Source organism: Lissotriton vulgaris, chromosome 5, assembly GCF_964263255.1.
Source record: "Lissotriton vulgaris chromosome 5, aLisVul1.2, whole genome shotgun sequence".
Lineage (NCBI taxonomy): Eukaryota > Metazoa > Chordata > Amphibia > Caudata > Salamandridae > Lissotriton > Lissotriton vulgaris.
In genome coordinates, this window is record NC_141693.1 from 279587713 (window position 1) to 279604275 (window position 16563).

Below are 16563 nucleotides of genomic sequence, written 5' to 3' on the forward strand. Positions count from 1 at the left end.
CTTGGTTGATTAGAGGCTCTTTTTTTGCATTTTGATATTATTGTTGGTGTATAATTCCTTTTCTTGAGTTTTTGGCTCAATTCTTCTGCTTGTTTTTTATAGTCCTCCTTTTTGCTACAATTCCGCTTGTGTCTAAGAAATTGGCTGTAAGGGAGATTATCTCGTAAAGGGCGAGGATGGTAACTGTGGTAGGACAACAAACAGTTTTTGGCTGTCGGTTTGGTAAATGTTTTTGTCTCCAATTTCCCATTCTCAACGAATATGGTGAGGTCCAAGAAATCAATTGTCTGTCTGTGTGATGTAGAGGTGAATTTTAGCCAGCGGTCTCTGTTGTTTAGCCATTCCATAAATATTGTGAGGTCTGTTTTTGTATCCCAGACGAGAAGGACATCATCAATATAACGTTTCCAGTATTTTATACTGGAAACGTAGGGGTTGGAATCATGAAGAATACTTTCTTCTTCAAGGCGACTCACGTAGAGACCCGCCACCGACGGCGCAAATGCGCTCCCCATGGAGGTGCCATGGCATTGTAAAAATAGTTGGCCATTATATTCGAAGTAATTTTCTTGCAAAGCCAGTCTGCAACATTCGAGTATGAAATGGCGTGGTGTATTATATGTCCAATCTTGCATAAAGAGCAGATCCTCCAACATTTTTAGGGTATCTTCTTGGGGTAGGCTGGTGTAGAGGGATTCTACATCCAGCCCTACCAGTAGCATGGTGTCTTGGTCGAATTCCACATCTACAATCTGGTTCAACAGGTCTCTCGTGTCCTTTAGATATGTTGGCGTCTTTTGTACCAATGGTTTTAAAAACTCATCGGCAAATTTAGACAGTGGCTCGAGCAGAGAACCAATTCCCGAAACTATCGGGCGTCCAGGTGGAGGTGTTTTATTTTTGTGGGTTTTTGGTAATGAATAGAAGAAAGGTGTTTTGGGTACCTTTGGTGTTAAAAATTCGGCCTCTTTTTTTGATATCCATCTATTCAGTTCCGCTTCGTGTACCATAATTGTGATCGTGTTGGTCAATCTCTCGGTGGGATCAGTATCCAATTGTTTGTAGAAAGTTTTGTTGGACAGTAGACAGTGACAACTCAAGAAAAGGAATTATACACCAACAATAATATCAAAATGCAAAAAAAGAGCCTCTAATCAACCAAGAGATTGCCTGCTACAAAGTACGCAAAAAGAACCAGTCAAAGATCTCGTCACCTGTGTGACAACGTTTTGTCCAGCGACCTATGAGGTGCAAAAACTCATCAAGAAAAATTGGCAGATACTAACCTCTGGAACATTGAACTGGCCAAAGCCTCGTTTTGCGAACAAAAGAACTAAAAATCTAAGAGATTTTCTTGTACACACGAGACCTAGAAAAACACCTTTAAAGTCGACTATCAGAGATGTACATATGGTGCCAGTCACTGGACATTATCCCTGTGGCACCTGTGGAGTGTGTAAGTTTACGGCAAGTACAAAGACTTTACAGTTAAATGACAATCTAAAATGGACTCAAAGGAGCCATACTAACTGTAACTCCTCACATGTGATATACCTTATCACGTGCCCATGTCTAAAACAATATGTGGGCATGACATGCCGGAAAGTCAAACTCCGCATAGGGGAACACCGGAGCAATGTCAGGTTAAAAAAGAATACGACCAAATTATGCACCCATTTCACAGAGGCTGGCCATACATGTGAAGAGCTGAAGTGGACAGTACTAGAAATGCTTGAAATAAAGGGCCAAAATGCAGAACAAGTTCTTTTCAATAAAGAACAAAGATGGGTAGATTGTTTAAAGACTGATGTAATAGGAATGAACGATCACATCCCATGGAATCAATTCTACTGACTCTATTCATTTAGAAAAAATGTATTTCTGCCTACATCTGTCAATGTAAACATACTACACACTGATTTCTAAATGAACATTTGCTCCGACCCATGGGTCTCTTCACTCTCATAAAAAATAACAATGCGGATTGATATGATGTACATCTGACTATTTACCCTCTGTAGCGCAAAATATGGGTAACACGTACACATGCTTAATACTGGGTGCAATAAGAATCTTTATATCGCTATTTACATCCTGCCGGTAACCACGCCCCAAATCGGGTTCCTTAAGTCCAATAGATCAGCCTACTATATCGGCCACGTAAACAAATGGTCCCTCCTTTGTGTTTATGGCCCATATGAGAGACCAGCAACACAAGACCCGCCCTCAGCCGGGGGCAGAGTCAGCACAAGGCTCGCAAGTTGATGCCGCATGGGTAAGAATGGCGTTTTTGCCGTGTTTTCAAGAAAAAGAGGTAAGATAAACCCCAACAACTAACCAGAGGCACTATATTATTTCGAAAATGTAGAGCAACTCCAGAAGCGACTCTAAGTCCCTGTGGATATCTATCTACTGAAAACACAAGGTACTTCACGGGGGTTTTACATGGTGTTTGCATGGGGTTTTGAGCACAAGCCGCGAATGTTCTAGTCTGTCTAAATCCAATATTAGTGATTTATTACCATACGAGTCGGCTTACAATACCATACATTCCCGGTCCCGACGATATACAAGCATACATTTTGTGCCCTCATGTATAAGCACTTTTTACTATATCTGACCCCGCTAGTATACCTCAATAATGCCAGTATTTTCATTATGCATGCCACCTGAATATGAACCGGTGCTTTGACCATACTGTTGCAAATGTGTTACGTGAATAGACGACATAATTTTCAATACCGCATTGTATACGATACAAATGTATGTTTGTAAGAAACCTGAAAGCACAGTTTTTTGTTACATTGAGAACCCTGTAAATCAACAACTCAAGGGTATATACCATCCCCTCCCAAGCCCATGAAGTTTCTCCTACTTCCTCAACACACAAGGTTTACGCCGCAAATGGTTAACCTGTGTTATGCATAAAATAATGCTATTATTTATATATATGTCTGCCTTAACCTAGTGAACATACCATTGATACAACTATTCTATTGGTTTCTTTCACAGCTTGGAAATTCCATTGTCCCACTTTCACCATACACACAAAAGGTGTATGAGTTATATATATTTGTTGTTTGTTTGTTTTCTTGTTCTTGTCCTGACGAAAGCTCCCCTGACCCTCTGTGGGCCCCGTGAGCTGAAACATGTCGACATATTTTGAGAACGATATGGTAGTTTAGTAACTCAACTACCTTAATATCCCAACTTCTTTTTAATATTAGTGACTAGTCTATTTTTTAGATTAAAAACCAAGTCCTTTTGGCTAAGTCATTATTTTTTAGACACTAATTTTCATTTCTGGACACTTCTGCATACACCAGAAGTAGCCTCGGGTGAGGCAGGCATACTGCACGTTAATCGTTGACCCAATGACGATGCCAAGACTCCTGATGGGGCGGACGAAAAGATATACCGCTATAATAACTCCAGGATGTCTATGAGGGTTTTCGATAAAAACTAATGGTTTTTGCAGATACTAGTGTCCGTTCTCTTTTTGATTATTAGTTACTTGTTAAGGGGAAACGAATGGACTCTTTATCCTCTTCCCTCCTTTTTGTTTGATATCAGTATATTTAATTGTAACCATTTAATTTTTAAGAAGAATATGGTCATTTTAACGTGCTATTTAAATTTGGGTGATCTTTTATTTAATGGATTGCTTTTATTTTCACCTAGGGTGTGTTGCAATATATTGGATTAAACATGCTGTTTAAAACACCATAAATGGGGATGTTAATCAGACATTCATTATTAGTGAGATGATGAACTGTTTAGATTTTTAACCCTTTGGAAAGTACCCCTACGGTAGAAGAATCACAATCAAGTTGGGCTGAGGGACATATCCACATGAAATTCACACTAGCTGCTATAGCCACCTCGTGAATAATACACAGAATTCCTGCCTATTTACAATCTATGAATAATCCACTCTCTATGAAACATATAATGAAAAGCTGTATATACAACTGCCTATTTACAATCTATGTAAATTAATATTATGAATTACAACTCATTTTAATAAAAACCTTATTTGACCACATGTTTGGTGGTATAAATGGTATTGTGTGTATATATATCACTGTGTGTTAGAATCCCTAGAGATGTGTTGGACCCTTAAAGGAAACATGCCATCTCCATCTTATCATTTAACCCATTTGGGATCAGTGTCTGCAATTTTCGTATCCAGAAAGCTTCTCTCTGAAGGAGGATTTTAGCATTATCTATTCCTAGTCTCTGCGGTACTAACTCAATGATTTGGAATCGCAGTTGAGCTATAGAGTGGCCTTTTTCAATCCAATGTTTCGCCAACGGCGAAGTATGGTTTCTGTTGCGAATTCGACTTTTGTGTTCTGAAAGTCTCAGTTTTAGTTTCCTGTCAGTCTTCCCAATATATAATAGCCCGCATGGGCATTTAATGGAGTAAACCACGTGTTCAGAATCACAATTGGTTGTATGTCTAAGTGCTATTTTTTCACCAGTGCGTGGATGTGATAAAACATTTCCTGGTATGACATTATTGCAATTTTTACAGTTGAAGCAACGGGTTGTGCCTTTGAAGACCGCTTGTTGTTGCGAAATTTCTTTCATTGGCTTACTTAAAAGCTCTTTCAAATTTTGAGCTCTTTTATAGGCGAATAATGGCCTCTCAACAAATAGTGTCCCAAAATCCTTTTCTGCTAGTAAGATCTCCCATCTTTTTAGGATTACTTTCTTTATATCCCTAGATGCAGTCGAATATTTAGACACAAAGACCATTCTTGTGTTCACTGTCTTTGGTTTCTTTTTAAAGAGTTCTGTCCTTGGTATTGTTTTGATCTTTTCCAGATGCGCCTCCAATAATTTTTTGGGATAACCTCTATCTAGATATCTCTGTTTCTGCTCCTCCAAACTTTTGTCACATTGTTCTTTATTTGAAGATATTCGTTTAATCCTCATAAACTGCGATACAGGAAGATTATTTATCAAATTTGCCGGATGAAAACTGCCATACAGCAATGCTGTGTTTTTGTCCGTTGCTTTCTTATGCAATTTCGTTTGGATAGAATCATTTTTAATTTCAACAAGAACATCCAGAAAGGGTAATGATGTTGTACTTATATTATGCGTGAACTGGATTCTTGAATCAACTAAGTTCAGACTGTTGATATTGTGTAATAGTTCAGAAGTTGGACGATTCCATATTATGAATATGTCGTCAATATAGCGTCTGTAATATACTATACCTTGTTTCCATGTGGGATCTTCAAGAATATAGTCAAGCTCAAATTTCGCCATGTAGATGTTGGCATATATACATGCCCCCGGAAATCCCATTGCCGTGCCTGTAAGTTGAGTATAGTATCCATCCTGCCAAAGAAAATAACTATTTAGAAGACAAAATTCCAATAGTTGTAGTAACAAGATTTTAAGCTCTTCTGGTTTATCTGTTCTGAGGAGAGCCCACTCCATGGCTTCTAGTCCTTGTTTATGCGGAATAGACGTGTACAAGGAAGTAACGTCAATAGTGCAAAGTGTCCATCCCGTGCATCCTGTTGTTGTGAGGTTTTCAAGACTTCTGAGGAAATCTGACGTGTCCTCTAGATACGTTGACCAATTTTGAATGAACGATTGCATGTGTGCATCAATAAAGATTCCAAGATTTTCAAAAATTGATGAGCACCCCGATACTATCGGCCTGAATGGAGGGTTGTCTATGCTTTTATGCACCTTTGGCAAAATAGATTTTCGGTCTTCTTGGGTATATTTGCTTTAGATACCGTTTGGTAGTGTTATCAATCCAAGTCAATTCCTCGGCTTTATTGAGTATGATATCCAAGTTTTGAGAAATGTTAGTCGTCGGGTCCTGTTCTAGCTTAGCATAAGTGTTTGTGTCCTGAACATGTTCATCACCTTTTTGTCTGTAGAAGTCTAAATCCATTACAACAAGTCCTCCACCCTTGTCCGCTTTCTGAATCATTATGGTGTTATTCTTTGCCAATCTTTGGAGGGCGCTGTACTCTGCTCTTGTCAAATTATTGAGTTTTCTTTTATAGTGAATTTTATTCAGATCCGCTTTCACCAAGATCTCAAACGTATCCAGACTCTTGTGAGATATGGGTGCCATAAAATTGCTTTTGGGTTTGAATTGTCTCTCTGGTTCATCCAATGTATCCGTCGGATTCAAAATTGTGAAGAAATGTTTTAACCTCAGAACTCTCATGAATTTGAAAAATGCTACCTCCGTTTCCAATTCATTTGTCTGGTATGTACTAACGAAGGAGATTCCTTTATTTAACAGCTTTTCTTCAAAATTCGACAGTGGATAACTTGAAATATTGATTACGAGTTTTTGGTCTGACTCCGCAATCCCGTCTTCTTTGCTTGTTCCTTTTCTTTCTCTTTTTCTTTTTCCTTGTCCTCTTCTCGTCTTTTGTCTCCTGGTTGTGTTGTTGGTAAATCCGGTGGTTTGCTCGGTGGTGGATCCTTCTGTTGTTTAATCTGTATAAAATCGGTCGAATAGCTAATCTGAGACCTCTGGGGATCCGTTTCACGCGGTGATACTGGATTAGCGTTGTTGCGTGTAATCGCTGGTTTAGTTCCCGTCTAGTTAAATATTCAAGCTGTTTTAATTGCTGTGCAACAGATCCTCCTTGAGCATCAAAAGTTTTTTGCCAAAGGTGCATAAAAGCATAGACAACCCTCCATTCAGGCCGATAGTATCGGGGTGCTCATCAATTTTTCAAAATCTTGGAATCTTTATTGATGCACACATGCAATCGTTCATTCAAAATTGGTCAACGTATCTAGAGGACACGTCAGATTTCCTCAGAAGTCTTGAAAACCTCACAACAACAGGATGCACGGGATGGACACTTTGCACTATTGACGTTACTTCCTTGTACACGTCTATTCCGCATAAACAAGGACTAGAAGCCATGGAGTGGGCTCTCCTCAGAACAGATAAACCAGAAGAGCTTAAAATCTTGTTACTACAACTATTGGAATTTTGTCTTCTAAATAGTTATTTTCTTTGGCAGGATGGATACTATACTCAACTTACAGGCACGGCAATGGGATTTCCGGGGGCATGTATATATGCCAACATCTACATGGCGAAATTTGAGCTTGACTATATTCTTGAAGATCCCACTTGGAAACAAGGTATAGTATATTACAGACGCTATATTGACGACATATTCATAATATGGAATCGTCCAACTTCTGAACTATTACACAATATCAACAGTCTGAACTTAGTTGATTCAAGAATCCAGTTCACGCATAATATAAGTACAACATCATTACCCTTTCTGGATGTTCTTGTTGAAATTACAAATGATTCTATCCAAACGAAATTGCATAAGAAAGCAACGGACAAAAACACAGCATTGCTGTATGGCAGTTTTCATCCGGCAAATTTGATAAATAATCTTCCTGTATCGCAGTTTATGAGGATTAAACGAATATCTTCAAATAAAGAACAATGTGACAAAAGTTTGGAGGAGCAGAAACAGAGATATCTAGATAGAGGTTATCCCAAAAAATTATTGGAGGCGCATCTGGAAAAGATCAAAACAATACCAAGGACAGAACTCTTGAAAAAGAAACCAAAGACAGTGAACACAAGAATGGTCTTTGTGTCTAAATATTCGACTGCATCTAGGGATATAAAGAAAGTAATCCTAAAAAGATGGGAGATCTTACTAGCAGAAAAGGATTTTGGGACACTATTTGTTAAGAGGCCATTATTCGCCTATAAAAGAGCTCAAAATTTGAAAGAGCTTTTAAGTAAGCCAATGAAAGAAATTTTGCAACAACAAGCGGTCTTCAAAGGCACAACCCGTTGCTTCAACTGTAAAAATTGCAATAATGTCATACCAGGAAATGTTTTATCACATCCACGCACTGGTGAAAAAATAGCACTTAGACATACAACCAATTGTGATTCTGAACACGTGGTTTACTCCATTAAATGCCCATGCGGGCTATTATATATTGGGAAGACTGACAGGAAACTAAAACTGAGACTTTCAGACCATAAAAGTCAAATTCGCAACAGAAACCATACTTCGCCGTTGGCGAAACATTGGATTGAAAAAGGCCACTCTATAGCTCAACTGCGATTCCAAATCATTGAGTTAGTACCGCAGAGACTAGGAATAGATAATGCTAAAATCCTCCTTCAGAGAGAAGCTTTCTAGATACAAAAATTGCAGACACTGATCCCAAATGGGTTAAATGATAAGATGGAGATGGCATGTTTCCTTTAAAGGTTCAACACATCTCTAGGGATTCTAACACACAGTGATATATATACACACAATACCATTTATACCACCAAACATGTGGTCAAATAAGGTTTTTATTAAAATGAGTTGTAATTCATAATATTAATTTACATAGATTGTAAATAGGCAGTTGTATATACAGCTTTTCATTATATGTTTCATAGAGAGTGGATTATTCATAGATTGTAAATAGGCAGGAATTATGTGTATTATTCACAAGGTGGCTATAGCAGCTAGTGTGAATTTCATGTGGATATGTCCCTCAGCCCAACTTGATTGTGATTCTTCTACCGTAGGGGTACTTTCCAAAGGGTTACAAATCTAAACAGTTCATCATCTCACTAATAATGAATGTCTGATTAACATCCCCATTTATGGTGTTTTAAACAGCATGTTTAATCCAATATATTGCAACACACCCTAGTTGAAAATGAAAGCAATCCATTAAAAAAAGACCACCCAAATTTAAATAGCACGTTAAAATGACCATATTCTTCTTAAAAATTAAATGGTTACAATTAAATATACAACACAAAGTCGATTTGAAATAATGGGGTAGTCTTATCTAAAAAGCGAGGTTTCGCTTTTAATTCAAATGCGTCATCTTTATACTAAAATTCTCATCGCATAAAGTGATCACTATCGATTGAAAAGTAAAAACCACTGAATGGCGATCACCGTTTCATATCCCCTGTCTATGTCTACGCATTCAGCAGCATGGCAGTCACAATAAAGAAAGGACTTTTTGTTTACTCCTGAGTTTACAGCCGGCAAGCTAGGCGACGGTCGTTTGTCCAAATAGATATAACTCAAGTCGAACGGTAAGCTTTCTCGAGATATTTACGCATATATTAAGCGCTATGTTGAGCTGGAGTAGCAAGTTTTACAACAGATTTATCCTTTGCATTTATAGTTCCGTGAATTAAGACCACAGCGAGACCGAAGTCTAACCCACAAGGCTCGCGGGTAAAAGCGCGCCGTTTTTCTTTCATAACTCGCTAATAAATATTATACTGATGGGCGATTCTTGTTCCATTCAGGTCTTTTTCATGTATGTGAGACTTTGAAAACTTGCAGGGGAGCTTACCACTTGAGTCTAAATGCATGCTATACTTGATTTGGGTTTACCCAAGGAATGCTGTTAAATGACATTCGCCCCCCCCCCCTTTCTTTCTGTTGCAGATAATTCAGTGTACATAAAGCTACAGATAACTTGACTCCGTTTCCCTGACTGCGTAGTTTAGCCTCGATATCAATAAATTTCCCTCTCCTTTATCACGCTTAATTTTCTCTTTTAGAACACTGCCAAACAATTAAAGCAAGTTAATAAAGAATCTTATTATTTCCACGCACACTTGGTAAGAACTAGTTGAGTAAGCACAGTTCGTTGATTTAAACACCTCCGTAAGCAACAAAAGTAACATATTTTCCTTGTTTGTGTCTTTTTCAAACAGACCCCCGACGAAGGGGCCAAAGCCCCGAAATGCATTGCGTTTTTTATCTTTGTGCTTTGGAAAATGTATGTTTGATTGTATTCGCAATGTTACAAACAATGAAATAACTATTGATTTTGCAAGTTAAAATGCATGAACATAAAATGTAAATGCGATATTCTCATGAAGCTAAAATATTGATGAAAATAAATCAAACGGAATACAGGAGAATTAGTATTTTGTAGTGCGTACTAGAGTCCTGGTGACTCATCACACCAGGCCACATACATTCTATAAAGCCACTTAGCCAATTATGTGACCCCGTAAGGTCCCGGGGTGGGTGCCGATCCTCCCTGCCAGAGACAACCGAGTTGAAATCTCCGCCCATGACCAGAGTCCCCTCAGGAAGTCCCAGTACTATTCGCCCCAGGTCAGCAAAAGTTGTTGACTGTAGACCCGGGGGGACGTAAACAGAGATCAAGGATATAATTCTACCCTCCCATCATCCAGTAAGAGCTACGTAGCGCCCCCTATCATCCTGGATTGTTGCATCTATTTCTAAGGGGAGAGACTTCCTAACTAGGATACCCACCCCTCTGGATCCAGAGGAGAACCCCGCATGAGCAACCAGGTGATACCCTCTCCGGTTCATTGCGTGACAAGTGTTACCAATCAAGTGTGTTTCCTGCAACAACACCACATCAGGGGAAAGTCGCTTCAACAATTGTAACACAACCCCTCGTTTTATATTGTCCCCCAACCCATTCACATTCCAACTCATTAGTCTCAATCCGCTATCCCCATCCCAAAAGTGAAAGCAGATCCACCCTTCCTCAGAACTCAACATCCAAATCAAATGATAAAACAATACGTTGCCATGCAGTGAACCAAAACACACCAATTTGAACACCCCCCCACCCTCAAACCAGAAGCCTGTTGCAAATCCCCCCACCCTGCACCCCTGCGTAAGACTAAATATCCACCCCAACTTGCAGTGTGGCTGTCGCCCTGATATCAAACTAGTCTACAAAAAGAAACCCCAGAGGAGGAAAGAGTCCACCCATCACCCCGCCACTCCCGGGTATGAGACATCAAATCATACAGTAAAAGTCATCGAACCATAGTCAGGGTTATCAGTAAAGTTCAGGGGCCGGAAACCATGCTCCTATTCCTGCTCCATCTGGCCGCCTTCCGCTCCTCCAGAATGTTCCTCCCGGCCACGTTGGTTTGGCAAAGTGTCGAGCCAGCCTCCCGCCATCTCTGGACGATCAAAAAAATATGTTCGTTCCTCGAATTCAACGCGCAGCCTGGCTGGAAATAGCATTGCGTATTTCAGTTCCATCTCCCTCAGTCGTCGTTTATTGCCCAGAAATCCAAGTCTTTGCTTATGGACTGCCTGTGTAAAGTCTGGGTAGAAACTTACAGTGGTATTTTCGTATTTCGTGGGTCCACTCATCCGTGAGGCCTGCAGGATAGCGTCTCTATCCCGGAAGTTAAAGATTCTGGCGATGAGAGGGCTCGGCGGGGCACCCACCTTTGGTTTACCACCCGGTACTCTGTGGGCTCGTTCAACCGCGAAGAACTTGCTCAGACCCTTAGGAGCGAGGTGTTTGGTGATAAGATCTTCCACAAACAGATCAGCTGCCGGATCCTCTGACTTTTCTGGGACCCCAATAATGCGTACGTTGTTACGCCGGGCCCTACCTTCAAAGTCCTCCAACCGGCGCGCAAAAAGGTCATTCGAGGTCCGCAGGTTGCGGACCTCTGTCTGCCATTTGGACACATCACCCGTTAGGCTGGAAGTTTTCAGATCTAAAGATTTGACCTTTTCATTGGTTTTTGATAAATCCGTATGGATCAAATTAATTATCGATCGAAACTGTCCAGCTTGTGAAGGAGAGTCTCAAATTGGTGGCCGATGGATGCCTTCATCCCATCAAGGGCGCCCATGACGTCTTGTAAAGTCAATTCTGGCGATGAGGCCGGGCCCTCTTTAGTAACATCCAGTGATATGCTCGGTCCACCAGGGGATCCTTTAGATTGGGCATATCGATCCATATTGTTTGCATGGGTGTAGCCACCTCGCTGAGTGGTCTTGGATTTTCGCTTGTCGCCATCAGGTTTGGTCGCCATCACGGACAAGGAGGCCTTCCAAAGTGGCGTATCTCGAGAGAAAGTGGCCACATCAGGAGCTGCGATCAAAGCATCAGCAGCGACCAGAGGGCACAGTCAGTCCAGGCCCAGTATACGCAGTCAGGATATCACCTTATGATCGCTAAGCCATCAAATAGCTTCTGCTAGTAGCAGGCTCTCTCTCAGATAGGATCAGACTGGAGCCTGGAAAACGAAAGTGAAAGTACAAGTCAGTGTCTCCTCAGGCCGCTGTTGTTCAACTTCTGCCCGGGCACCATACCAACTCGAGCTCCGGGCATCTCCGAGGGGCAGGCCACAATATTCAAATTGTTATTATTCCGATTCCCGAAGTCCGATTCAAATTTGGACAATGGTGTCCGCCTCAGCTATGGCTCGTCTTCGATAACCTGTCAGTGTGGTCAGGATAATTTTCAGGATAGATGCGGGAGGTTGCGAGGGTCTCGGGAGCCCTGTGCTCACGCGGCCATCTTGGTTGCGCGCAAAGCTCCTCCTCCGGACGCCCAGTTTCAAATCAGACTCCAACTACCAGCACGACCAGTCACACACACCCCTTACATAAACATAGCCTCCTGGGACAGGTAATGGAGTGCACCACTGCCACAATCGTCATGTAACACAACAAAACAAATACAGATCTGATGAAGCATCCAAGCAAAAAATGCACAGTGCTGATTCACAAGTCCCTTGCGCTTCTTTCACGACGCCGTTGCTTCACCTTTGTGACGCAGCGGACGCACAAAAGTTGCGCCATGGTGCTGGGTATTTACAAGGTGATGCATCTGGGAGATGTGCCATATTCTAAAGCCTGCGCCAAAAGTAGGTGTACTGGTCCGGGGGGGTGGGTGGCCGTCACAGCACAGCAACACCTCCCAAAAGTGGCTGAGTGAAATTTTAAAGATTTCACTCAGTCACTTTTATGCACATGCTGCCTCAAAACCCTGTGCATGCTTGAAGCAGGCGTAAAGATTGGTGCAGCATTGTGCAGATAGGGCCACACAGAGCATTGCTGGATCTGTGTTGTGCCGGCAACACAACTCCAGCAATGTGCCACTTCTATGGCACAGATGCATGACGCAGCTGTGCCATTTTTCCACCATGCTGATCCACAGTGTAAATGTGTTGCATCCATGCTGTAAATGTGTTGCACAATGACTGGCTAATCCCAGCTGACATGCATGGCTGTGCCAGTCATTGTAAATAGTCACTCACATGTCAATGACTCCTGAGCACAGATCAATCTGACCCCACAACATACCCATCCACAAGTGAACATTGAGAACAATCCAAAGCATAGACAACTACCAGGTGGAACAGTGCCAACGTCTATGTATATGAAAATTGGATGTTGCATTAAATGGCATTAACATTGTCTGTCTCTCACACCCACAGGGCAACGTGCTGAATACAGCGACACCTCTCACCACTCCATGGATGACCCCGACCAACCTTGCACCTCTGGAGCCCAAACCTGTGCAGCAGCTGGATCAGGGACATCTGCGCCAACCACCACATCCATTCCTGCCACATCCCAGCAGACATCTCGGAGCCCTGCCCACACTCCATAACTGAGCCAGTCTGACAACCAGGGACAAGGTTCGCGGGGCACCCAGGAGGTAGCAGACAACACCACCACTGCCATCCCTCAGGGGTCCTGTCGACCCGATGTGCCCACAACGGCAAGCCTGGCTCGTGTGGGCAGGGGTGGTGGGAGTGGCACCAGGCGGAGGCGAGAACCTGACCAGACAGCTGCAGGGCCCGGTATGTCTGAACTACGAAACATCATGGAGGCATACCGGCGGGACACCAAGCAGTTCAGCCAGGTAGTGGGGGCCCTCATAGAAATTAAAAACCTGCAGGCCGAGCAACACGCCAGTCAACGAGAACACCAAGGACGGATGGAGGCAAGACTGGATGAGCTCTTGGCGGTGCAGAGGGACATAAGCCATTCACTCCGTTGGATCGCTGACAACATGCAGCACCCTCCCTGTGTCACCAGGCAAGAAACATCGAGGCGAAGACCGCCAACAGGCACAGGGAGGGAGGAGGAGGAGCTATCGTCCAACGGAGCGTCCCTTTCATCGGCAAGGCCTGCATATGAGGGTCCCCAAAGGAAGGTGAGTCGTCCACGGAAAAGACAGTGAGAGGTAGTGGGCCATGCGCATCTCCCAGGTCACCTGGTCTGGCATCTTTCCTTTGTGTGCAACAGCATCACCATATTGACTGTCCTATTCTCCCACATCGACTTGCTGGTTGCAGTCTGAACAATGATGCCAAGCACTGTGGTCTGGACTCTGTTGACTCAAACTACAAGGCATCACATCTCCCTCTGTGAACTTTGGATTCCCAGCATTTTTGTACAGCACCTAGCACTTACTCACGTTTCCTGCACAAGATCTATAAATTAACAAAACAAACACAATGGAATTTGATGTTGCAGTCTTTTTCACATACGTGTGGGGATATGTCAAAGTATGTAGAGTGTGGAACAAACTCAAGCCATCAATACACTGGGATCTGAGTCCGGTTGAGGACACACATAGGTCACAATGTATCATCAAATACATACATGGAGTGCAATAGTTACCTGTGATGGTTTCAATCTGCTGAGGGGGGGGGGCTTGCCATACTGGTCTGACAGACAGTTTAGGAAGAATTTCATGAAGGTGTAGAGGTCATGGGTCATGTGGAGGTGCCCAGGGAGGGAGTACCAGGTCTGTTTGGTGATGTGAGAGAACTATCTACTGCATGCAGTTGTACTGTGGATGTGATGAATGGTGCCCAGGGCAAGGGTGGCTGGACGGAGTTGGGGCAACGGGGTGTTGGATGGGAGACGTCCATGTTTGTCTCTGGGGCTGGGGTTGTGGAGTGCCTACTTAGTGTGGTTGAGGAGTATGAAGGTGATCCTGCAGTTGACAGTGAGACTATTGTAGGTACCTCAGGTGGACGGTCATGTGGCTGTGGCAGGGGATGTTGAGGATGAGGTGTGTGCATGCACCCTGGAAATGCACAAGTCCTCCTGGAGTCTGGCTCTTGTTACTGCGTAGAGGGTGTTGCCGTAGTTTAGCCGGCTGGTGTCGTGGACCTGGGTGACTGTCTGTCTTGACTAGGAGTGGATCTACCTGAAGATCATTTGCAGCATGCAGAGGGACTTGCAGCATGAGGTAGTGATGGTGTTGACTTGCATGGTCATTGTGTACGAGGAGTGTACGATGAGCACCTGCTTGCGTGCGTGGCCACTGTGTGCTTGTGCGCTGCCAGGCCGGTGTGACACAAGGAGTTGTCCCAGCCGTAAGGGGACATTCCTCAGATGATGAGCTCAGTCTTGTACAAGTCCAGCCTCATGTGGCTGATGTTCATCCATTTGTCAACGTACCTCATGCCTTCTTGAATGTTGGATCTGGGAGTGGCTGGGTCTTTGGTGAGGTTGAGCAGCTGGGTGTCAATGGCATAGGACATGATGATGAGGTTGTGTGCGCATGTGATGTTGGAGAGGGGGGTCATGGAGATATTGTAGATTGTCGCGCTGAGAGATGAGGCCTGGGCCCGATGACTCCAGTGTACTACGTGACAAAGGGGGGATGCGGACTCCCTGGGCCTTGCTGGGGAGGTACTTGGCGATTTCATCCTGGGTCTTCCTGTGGATCCCAGTGTTGGAGATGTGTGATCTGACAGTGTGGTAGCACATAGTGTTGAATGCCGTTGAGCAGTCGATGGGGTGAGGGTGGTGGTCTCACCATTGTTGAGCAGGGTCCAAGATGTCGTTGGTGGTGGCAATGAGGGGTGTTGCAGTTGGGTGATTACTGTGGAAGATGGTCTGGGGCGGGTTGCCTGGAGATGTTTGCTTGGAGGGAGATGGTCAGTTGCTCCTTGACTGTCTTCTTGATGACATTTGCCGGGTAGGCAAGCAGGGTGATGTTCCAGGACATCCTGCGGTACTGACATCCGTTGTCAAAGAAGGTCCTGGGTTTCTGCATGCCTCCAGCTTCCATGGAAAGTGGCATACTCAAAGGAGACATTCATGACGTGCCGGATGTGAGCTTCAAGGGTGGTGTATGCTGTGATTGAGATGTTGTGTGGGAAGGTTCCTGATGGAGAGCTGGATTGGATGGTGTACATGAGCCGGGTGGTGTCTTTGCTGGTGACGGGAGTCCAGGACCTGAGGGGGGGTATGTCCTGTGGAAATAGCGCTGTCTGCCTCTGTGTGGCAAGGCTTTCATGTACGTCCACAAGAGTTGTAGTAAGTTACAAGGGATCCCCTTCGCCTTGCAAGGGTGGGATGTCTTTTGGATGGAGAGCTGGGGTTAGATAGTTCACTCACAATACCGATGAGGTCATTCATGTTGTGTTTGTTGGTGCCTAAGCCATACCTGAAGGTTGTAAATTTGTCCGTGCTGATGATATGGTGATGTCTGTGTGTGGAGGATTTCAGGGCTGAAAGGTAACTGATGGTTGTTTGTTTTACAAGGTTTGCACATGAGTCCGGTTAGACCTGTATGAGTCCAGTAGGTCTGCCATCTCCCTGGTGGCTTAACTGTTATTGTGATTCACAGGAAAGTCCGCCAATGTGGCAAGAGTGTTGAATCAGTCGCTGATCAAATGTGTGCGGTTGCAGGGTGTGGCGGTGTCATTGGTTGGAGTGTCCTGTGTGAGGGTGCCACACAGCTCTTATTTGTTGACTCAGGTCAAGTTTTTTTGGTGGATCT

The 16563-nt window shown here is 43.4% G+C and overlaps 1 long non-coding RNA gene across 1 annotated transcript in view; it reads left to right on the forward strand.

The window, feature by feature from the left end:
- LOC147710691 (uncharacterized) overlaps positions 1-14279 on the forward strand; it is a 138766-nt gene extending 124487 nt beyond the window's left edge. Inside the window, exon 2 of the long non-coding RNA XR_015295647.1 lies at positions 13250-14279. This is a non-coding gene — a long non-coding RNA (uncharacterized LOC147710691). The remainder of the gene's footprint in view (positions 1-13249) is intronic.
- The last annotated feature ends 2284 nt before the right edge of the window (positions 14280-16563 follow it).